Source organism: Staurois parvus, unplaced genomic scaffold (assembly GCF_062004578.1).
Source record: "Staurois parvus isolate SC_StPar_1 unplaced genomic scaffold, SC_StPar_1.0 ptg001502l, whole genome shotgun sequence".
In the NCBI taxonomy this organism is placed as follows: domain Eukaryota; kingdom Metazoa; phylum Chordata; class Amphibia; order Anura; family Ranidae; genus Staurois; species Staurois parvus.
The window spans coordinates 30,001-40,000 of NW_028319298.1; the positions used below are offsets into that span (position 1 = coordinate 30,001).

The 10,000-nt window shown below is 50.0% G+C and overlaps 1 long non-coding RNA gene across 1 annotated transcript in view; it reads right to left on the reverse strand.

Annotated features, from left to right (window-relative positions):
* Positions 1 to 10,000, reverse strand: part of LOC149435481 (uncharacterized) — a 23,579-nt gene that overhangs the window by 982 nt on the left and 12,597 nt on the right. The window lies entirely within an intron of this gene.

Genomic DNA, 10,000 nt, shown 5'->3' on the forward strand with positions numbered 1-10,000 from the left:
ACCTGCGTCCTGCTGAACTAGGCCTCCAGCCGCAACATCACCGACTCGGAGACAACCACCGCAGATACCCCCACCAGAACAACTGGAAGCCGTACCTCAGACGGGTTCCTACAAAGTGCCTTTTCTGGTGCCCACCTTAACCAACGAGGACCTTGCACCCCGCCGGACGTCCCCCAGCACCAATATGGTACAACCACCACCCAGACAGACCATAAAACAACAGGCGGGCGGGAGGGAAGCTTGCCCTGTGAAAACTCTCTCCAGACTGAAAAAAAAAACCCTGCCACACCCTGTAAGACCACCCCTCGTAGCCCCCCCTTCCCCCCCCCCCCTGCACTCCTTCCTTAACTATTTTGACTCCCCCTTATGCTAATGGGACTCTTCCTCTCCCAACCCCCTTTAACCCCTGTCATGCCGGCCCTTCAATCAGGTCTTCTATCTTCTTACTCTGGGCCTTCCTTTACATGAATACATTTCTTATGCAGGCCACAGACGGGTCGAAAATAGGCTGATTTTTCAGCCAAAAAAAATCACCCGATTTTTGCACCGTTATTGGGTTAATTAGTCGGTCATTTTTTGAGGTTTTGGCACATTTTTTTTATCGGCCGATTTTGCCGATCATTTTACCGATAAAACATCTGTGCATTAGCTGTGACCTGCAAGAAGAAAGAAGAAAAAGAAGAAGAAGAAAGCAGAAAAAGAAGAAGGAAGAAGAAGAAAGAAGAAGAAGATGAAGAAGAAGAGGAAAAAGAAGAAGTAGAAGAAAAAGAAGAAGGAAAAGAAGAAGAAAGAAGAAGGAAGAGAAAGAAGACGAGGAAGAAGAAGAAGAAAAAGGAGAAGGAAGAAGAAAGAAGAAGAAAATGAAGAAGGAAGAAGAAGAAAGATGAAGATGAAGAAGAGGAGGAAACAGAGAAAGAAATAGAAGAAAGAAGCAGAAAAAGAAGAAAGAAAAAGAGAAAGAAGAAGAAAGAAGTAGAAGAAGAAGAAAGAAGTAGAAGAAGAAGAAAGAAGAAAGAAGTAGAAGAAGAAGAAGAAGAAGAAAGAAGAAGAAAGAAGTGAAAGAAGAAGAAAGAAGTAGAAGAAGAAGAAACAAGAAGAAGAAAGAGAAGAAAAGGAGAAGAAAGAAGAAGAATAAAAAGAAGAAAGAAGAGGAAGAAGAAAAGAAGAAGAAAGAAGAGGAAGAAGAAAAGAAGAAGAAAGAAGAAGACAAAGAAGAAAAAGAAGAAGCAGAAAGAAGAAGAAAAAGAAGAAGAATTCCAGTCCGCTGTTATATTTTGTATGAAAAGCCTTGCGGTTGCAACAATGTATCTATTTGTATCCGAATAAAAACATCTGTATCTGAAATGGATACAAATGGATACAAATAGATACATTGTTGCAACCGCAAGACTTTATTCATGTAAAATATAATAGCGGAGCTCTCTGCAGGGACAGAGGTAAAAATGCCGGCCATAGATGGGCCGAAAATCGGCCGATTTTTTTACCGTCGGTAGTAACGTCGGCCAATTGAACGACCGATTTTTCTTTTTTGTTTTAAAAACCCGTCTATGGCCTGCATTAAATGTCAAAAACAAAAAGCTCCGCCCATTATTAAAAGGCCTCCTTTAAAGTGTATCTATTGTGAAATGTAAAATGATACATTTATTTCCACGTTGTATTCCGATTATTTCCAGTCGCCTCCTATTCCTCTGAACCAGCTTGATGTTCGTAAACTTCCTTTGTGAAGATCCCCGCCCATTTCCCTCCTGGAATTCTGGGACACGTGGTCACTATGCCCTGTGAGTAGGCGCGGCCGTGTCACACATTTCACAGAGCCTGCCTTCTGAGGGGAGGAGTTTCAGGAGGTGGTACAGGAATCAGCAAGGTACCATGGGATATGTAGTCCCTAGAAGGAAGAGAAGCTGCACTGCATGCTGGGAACCCAGGAAGTTGTGGAAAGAGACGGCCAGTAGACAGGCAGCGCTCACAACATGAAAGGAGATTGTTCCAGTAATCTTATATTGGATTTGTCAGTAAAAACTATTGTTGTATTATCACAATGCTGATGTCCAATGAAAGTGAATGTGGGGATCAGAGATTGCCTTTACATTCCAGTCCAGTGACTTTGCCTAGGCTAAGATGATGTCATCAGTCTTCTGCAGGCAGCATGAAGCATTTCCTCAGTCTCCCCTCCCCCTAGTGATCAGACTGTACATTGTAACTTTGTAGAAGGAGGAGGAGGCATTTCTCCAGTCTACCCTCCCCCAGTGATCAGACTGTACATTGTAACTTTGTAGAAGGAGATGGCATTTCCTCAATCCCCCGTTTCCCCGGTGATCACACTGCAAAATGAATTATTACTTACAGGAATTTATATGGCACTGTCAATGTACTCTGGCGTGTCACCCATGTGAGCACATAGAGAACATGCAAACTCCATGCAGATAGTGTTCAAGAGTCTAGTGCCACAAAACAGAAGTACTAACCACTAAGCCACCGTGCTGTCCATTGTAACATTGCAGCAAGTCACAAGGTGAGAGGCAGCAGCAGGGGGCTGATTGGTGTCAAACATTTGTGAACACAGCCAAGAACTGCACAGGCCCCAGGAATGACATGATGGTGTCATCTCTGAGCCGGCATCTCAGTCCAAGAAGTAGATGGTGACCCTGGATGATGCCTGAACACAGATGGTGGCATCCTTCAGGAGAGAAAATAAAATGAAGGCATTGTCGGGGGGGGGGGGGTCCTGTGATCTCTGTGAGAAGGAATAAATACCTGGACCGCTTCCCAACTACCCTATAGCAGAAATACTGCTACAGGGCGGCACGAGTGCGCAAAATCACGTATATATATATATATATATATGTGATTTCACATTTCCGAGTAGGCCCTCTACCCGCGCCGCCATGGCTGTCGATCACCGGGTCCCGGCCGGTGATTACTCGCCGGCGCCCGGTGATTGCTGAGGATCTCCGACTGGGAGGAGAACTGTATGTACACAATACAGTTCTCCTCCCTGTCGGCTTGTGCACACTGCATTGGATGGCTGTGCACGGAACAGCCATCCAAAGCAGTGTGCTTACAGTGAAGCACACAGACAGGACATAGTGAAACACTCCCAGCACACAGACCCCGCCCCCTAGTAAAACACACCCAGCACACAGACCCTGCCCCCTAGTAAAACACTCCCAGCACACAGACCCCACCCCCTAGTAAAACACTCTCATCACACAGGCCCCGCCCTCTAGTAAAACACACCCAGCACACAAACCCACCCCCTAGTAAAACACACCCAGCACACAAACCCACCCCCTAGTAAAACACTCCCAGCACACAAACCCACCCCCTAGTAAAACACACCTAGCACACAGACCCCGCTCCCTAGTAAAACACTCCCAGCACACAGACCCCGCCCCCTAGTAAAACACACCTAGCACACAGACCCCGCCCCCTAGTAAAACACTCCCAGCACACAGACCCCACCCCCTAGTAAAACACTTCCAGCACACAGACCCCGCCCCCTAGTAAAACACTCCCAGCACACAGACCCCGCCCCCTAGTAAAACACTCTCAGCACACAGGTCCCGCCCTCTAGTAAAACACACCCAGCACACAGACCCCGCCCCCTAGTAAAACACTACCAGCACACATACCCAGCCCCCTAGTAAAACACTCCCAGCACACAGACCCCGCCCCCTAGTAAAACACACCTAGCACACAGACCCTGCCCCTAGTAAAACACACCCAGCACACAGGCCCCACCCCTTAGTAAAACACTACCAGCACACATACCCAGCCCCCTAGTAAAATACTCCCAGCACACAGACCCCGCCCCCTAGTAAAACACACCTAGCACACAGACCCCGCCCCCTAGTAAAACACTCCCAGCACACAGACCCCGCCCCCTACTAAAACACTCCAGCACACAGGTCCCGCCCCCTAGTAAAACACACCTAGCACACAGGTCCCGCCCCTAGTAAAACACCCCCAGCTCACAGACCCCGCCCCCTAGTAAAACACTCTCAGCACACAGGTCCCGCCCTCTAGTAAAACACACCTAGCACACAGACCCACCCCCTAGTAAAACACTCCCAGCACACAGACCCGCCCCCTAGTAAAACACTCTCAGCACACAGGTCCCGCCCTCTAGTAAAACACACCTAGCACACAGACCCACCCCCTAGTAAAACACCCCCAGCTCACAGACCCCGCCCCCTAGTAAAACACTCTCAGCACACAGGTCCCGCCCTCTAGTAAAACACACCTAGCACACAGACCCACCCCCTAGTAAAACACTCCCAGCACACAGACCCCGCCCCCTAGTAAAACACTCTCAGCACACAGGTCCCGCCCTCTAGTAAAACATACCCAGCACACAGACCCACCCCCTAGTAAAACACTCCCAGCACACAGACCCCGCCCCCTAGTAAAACACTCTCAGCACACAGGTCCCGCCCTCTAGTAAAACATACCCAGCACACAGACCCTGCCCCCTAGTAAAACACAGCTAGCACACAGACCCCACCCCCTAGTAAAACACAGCTAGCACACAGACCCCGCCCCCTAGTAAAACACTCCCAGCACACAGACCCCACCCCCTAGTAAAACACACACAGCACACAGTTAACCCCTTGATGGCCCCAGATGTTAACCCCTTCCTGCCCAGTGCTATTAATACAGTATCAGTGCTTTTTATTAGCACTGATCACTGTATTGGTGTCACTGGGGATGTCAGTGACACCAAGTCAGTCCCCCCCCCCCAGTGTCAGAATGCCCGCCGCAGTCCCACTATAAGTCGCTGATCGCCGCCATTACTAGTAAAAATGAAAAAAAAAATCCCATTATCTATACCGCCATTTGTAGACGCTATAACTTTCACGTAAACCAATTAATTTACACATATTGGGATTTTTTTTTTAGCAAAGACACTGAGCAGAATACATTTTGGTTTTTACTGGACAATTTAATAGAAAAAAGTTAAAATGATTGTTTTTTTCTCAAAATTGTCAGTCTTTTTTTTTCAAAGCGCAAAAAATAAAAACCGCACAGGTGAACAAATACCGCCGAAAGAAAGCTCTATTTGTGGGAAAAAAAGGACGTCAATTTCAATGGCGCAATGGACAGTTAAAGTAACGCAGCGCCGTAACCAGGGGCGGACTGACCATTTGGGCACTTGGGCACTGCCCGAGGGCCTGGGGTCAGTAGGGGGCCCCATGAGATGCCCCTAGTACCTTTCATAGACTTTTTTGGGTGTGCTTTGAGTGTAGGTGAGGACACAGGGGCCCCATGATCCCCTATTGACCGGGGGCCCCATGAGGTGTCAGTCCGCCCTTGCCTGTAATGCGAAAAATGGCCCTGTCAGGAAGGGGGGGCGGTAAATAATCTGGAGGGCAAGGGCTTCATTTAAACTTCTCCTCTGAATGGAAGTTTGCAGCATCTCAATTCCACCTCACCGAGTAATGATGGGGGATGTCCGGAACAATGCCTCGCGCGCCGCGATAGAATGCGCCAAGGGTACCTATTGAAGGACATCGTGTAGCTAAGCCCCCTTTTATTTTTTTTTTGTTTGCGGTTATTTGAGCCGGGCGTTAAATATAATATTTGTTCTAACGTTACAAAGAGTCTCCCTTTCTATTCATGGACTAAAATTGGGTTATCAGCCCCCCCCCCCCCCGACGTATCGCTGTACGCCTCCGCAGCACCCCATGAAATCTACACGTATTTTCTGGCCCCCGTTTGCGTGTGTCAGACCCCTCGGTTCCCCGGCTCCGGTTACACATTCTGGCGCTGTGCGGGGCCACGGCTCCAGTCCTGGTGTAGTCACCTCAGGTAACTCCGGGAACGCCTGACCTCTTCATGGCATAAACATTAGAAAAAATAAAAAAGTCGATGTGAAAGCGAGTCTACCTGCCGGGTCGGGTGGCGGTGAAAGCTCGCATTGATGGCGACGGGAACTAGATGGGCTTCGGTACGGTTCGAATTATTCTCCTGAAGTTTACCTGGAGGTCATTTTTATGGCTTTTTTGCATTTTTACTTCAATATTCCTATTAATGAGATTTTTGTAAATTCTCTGGCTGGTGTCTGTATGCCGGGATGGGACGGGGGGGGGGGGCAGGAGGGACAGCTGCCCCGGGTGCTGTGGTATCATGTGAGTGGAGGGGGGGTAGGGGAGGCAGCTGTCCTGGGTACTGTGGTATCATGTGAGTGGAGGGGGGTAGGGGAGGCAGCTGTCCTGGGTACTGTGGTATCATGTGAGTGGAGGGGGGTAGGGGAGGCAGCTGTCCTGGGTACTGTGGTATCATGTGAGTGGAGGGGGGTAGGGGAGGCAGCTGTCCTGGGTACTGTGGTATCATGTGAGTGGAGGGGGGTAGGGGAGGCAGCTGTCCTGGGTACTGTGGTATCATGTGAGTGGAGGGGGGTAGGGGAGGCAGCTGTCCTGGGTACTGTGGTATCATGTGAGTGGAGGGGGGTAGGGGAGGCAGCTGTCCTGGGTACTGTGGTATCATGTGAGTGGAGGGGGGTAGGGGAGGCAGCTGTCCTGGGTACTGTGGTATCATGTGAGTGGAGGGGGGTAGGGGAGGCAGCTGTCCTGGGTACTGTGGTATCATGTGAGTGGAGGGGAGGGCAGGAGGGGCAGCTGTCCTGGGTACTGTGGTATCATGTGAGTGGAGGGGGGGCAGCTGTCCTGGGTACTGTGGTATCATGTGAGTGGAGGGGAGGGCAGGAGGGGCAGCTGTCCTGGGTACTGTGGTATCATGTGAGTGGAGGGGGGGCAGCTGTCCTGGGTACTGTGGTATCATGTGAGTGGAGGGGAGGGCAGGAGGGGCATCTGTCCTGGGTACTGTGGTATCATGTGAGTGGAGGGGGGAAGGGTCGGCAGGAGGGGCAGCTGCCCCAGGTACTGTGGTATCGTGTGAGTGTGGGGGGGGGGGGCAGGAGGGGCAGCTGCCCTGGGTACTGTGATATCATGTGAGTGGAGGGGGGGCAGCTACCCTGGGTACTGTGGTATCATGTGAGTGGAGGAGGGGGCAGCTACCCTGGGTACTGTGATATCATATCAGTGGAGGGGGGGCAGCTGCCCAGGGTACTGTGGTATCATGTGAGTGGGGGGGGTGCTGCAAGGAGACTGTGTTGGGAGGGGTAATTTTGGGGGCCACAGGGGGCAATTGATCTGGGGGGGGTTATGCTAGAAAGGGTGATGTGGTAGAAGGAAGAGGAGATTTGCACTAAGAAGGGGATTATTTGTGCTGGCAGGAGGAATCGGGAGGGGGGGGGGCAGAATTTGTGCTGGGAGGAGGAATCGTGAGGGGGGGCAGAATTTGTGCTGGGAGGAGGAATCAGGAGGGGGGGGGGCAGAATTTGTGCTGGGAGGGGGGATTTGAAGTGGGGGGATTTCTGCAAGGGGGGGTGATTTGAGGGGTAGAGTATTTGTGCTAAGAGGGGTTTTTTTTGGGAGGGGGTTGTGCTGGGGGATCTAGGGAGAGAGAAGATTTGAGTTCAGAAAGAAGATGAGGGGCAAAGATTTGTGCTGGGAGGGGGGGGGGGAGGAGTTCAGCAGCGGAGCTAATTTGTACTGAGAGGCGGGGGGGATTTTTGAATGGGGGTAAGCATGCAGATTTGTGTTTGATTTCTTCAGGAGGGGGGGATTTTTGCTGACACGTAATGCTCAGACATAATGGGGGTGTGCAGGTTCCGGGCACTGTGTGTGTGCCATGCATATGCAATCAGCACCCAGCTGAACAGGCACTGGGATATGCCAGGAATGGATTACTCTTTAGAAGGGGGGTGATGGTTTCTTTCAGTCTAAGAGGAGTGAACCAGGGAGTGAGGTGAAGACGTAGAACCTCATCCTTATCACCATTCGGATTTATGAGAATCCTGATTTCTCTTGTTCGGGGGGGGGGGGGGGGTCACATGACTAAGGCCAAGGCAGCGGTCACATGGACTCAGAGTCATTCCACGCCTCTGCCTGAACACTGATCCTCTCATTTGGTATAGCCCAGCCATGGTCAACCAGAGTTCCTCCAGAGGTTGTTGGGGGTTCCTTGAACTGAGGCTGATGGATCTATTGGTGCCTCCATAGTTTCGGGCCCAACATTGTTTGGCAGAGCGAGCGGCATGACACCAAATATTTGTCTGAATATGTGCAAGGATAGCATTCCGACCATGTGAGAAGTAATCTTCCCACTGACCCCCAATGTAAGGGACATTCTTCCCACTGACCCCCAATGTAAGGGACATTCTTCCCACTGACCCCCAATGTAAGGGACATTCTTCCCACTGACCACCAATGTAAGGGACATTCTTCCCACTGACCCCCAATGTAAGGGACATTCTTCCCACTGACCCCCAATGTAAGGGACATTCTTCCCACTGACCCCCAATGTAAGGGACATTCTTCCCACTGACCACCAATGTAAGGGACATTCTTCCCACTGACCCCCAATGTAAGGGACATTCTTCCCACTGACCACCAATGTAAGGGACATTCTTCCCACTGACCCCCAATGTAAGGGACATTCTTCCCACTGATCACCAATGTAAGGGACATTCTTCCCACTGACCACCAATGTAAGGGACATTCTTCCCACTGACCACCAATGTAAGGGACATTCTTCCCACTGACCACCAATGTAAGGGACATTCTTCCCACTGACCCCCAATGTAAGGGACATTCTTCCCACTGACCCCCAATGTAAGGGACATTCTTCCCACTGACCCCCAATGTAAGGGACATTCTTCCCACTGACCCCCAATGTAAGGGACATTCTTCCCACTGACCCCCAATGTAAGGGACATTCTTCCCACTGATCACCAATGTAAGGGACATTCTTCCCACTGACCACCAATGTAAGGAACATTCTTCCCACTGATCACCAATGTAAGGGACATTCTTCCCACTGACCCCCAATGTAAGGGACATTCTTCCCACTGATCACCAATGTAAGGGACATTCTTCCCACTGACCCCCAATGTAAGGGACATTCTTCCCACTGACCCCCAATGTAAGGGACATTCTTCCCACTGACCCCCAATGTAAGGGACATTCTTCCCACTGATCACCAATGTAAGGGACATTTTTTTACCCTGACCCCGATTATTTGATTTTAGCAGAGGTTCCCTAAGACCTAAGATGTTTCTTAAGGGTTCTTCAGCGGTTGAGAAAGGCTGGTATAGACCACGTGGCCAATGCCTTGTCACTAGTCACATGACCACTGGCTGATAGGGGAAGATACCTAAGAACATTTCCAAACTCTTTGTAGCACGTTAACAATTATTTAGATGTTGAGTTTTTGTGGACCACAGGAAAGTTCTAAACCCGAGACACATCATGGTTTGTGGTTGGACACTTGGTCATCCACACGTCTTCCATCTCGCGTAATCCCTTCTCCTTTGCGTCTCTTATTTTTTTTTACGCCGTATCTCGGTAAACATGATGTTGCGGTAAAATGGCCAAGCTCCGCCCACTTCTTCCACTTGGAATCCTCATCACTCCTTCTCGTCCGCCATCTGTTTTCCGGTCCTTAGAGCTCTCACGTTAAGACTCGGCCGCGGCTCTAGATCGGGTATGCCGGGATGATGGATGAGTGCAATGATTTGTTTAATTCATAAAGGAGGTGAAAACGGTTCTTCGGTTTCATGCGTTGCAGACAGACAGTAAAACAATGTTAGACTCCCTTCCTAAGGGCCACATGGCAGACGTAGGTTCTTAGCGCGGCCTGGGGCCATTCCGGTGATGGACCAGACTTCCTCCTTGACGGGCGCAATGCTGGATTTCATCTGCTGCTCGTCTTTCTAGACAGAATTTATAAACCAACTTCCACGCCACATTTTCTGACACGTCTCTATCAAATCAATGTCAGGATCCAACTTCCTCTTCTCTGCCAAGACTAGACGAGGGATAACTCGATACTAAACATTTCCATCGTTCCACGAATGTCTCCGCCGCTGTTCTGTGCTGTAAGTGAATTAGGATCACCTCTCCGGGAAAAATACCTTCAATTAACTCTTCAGATACAA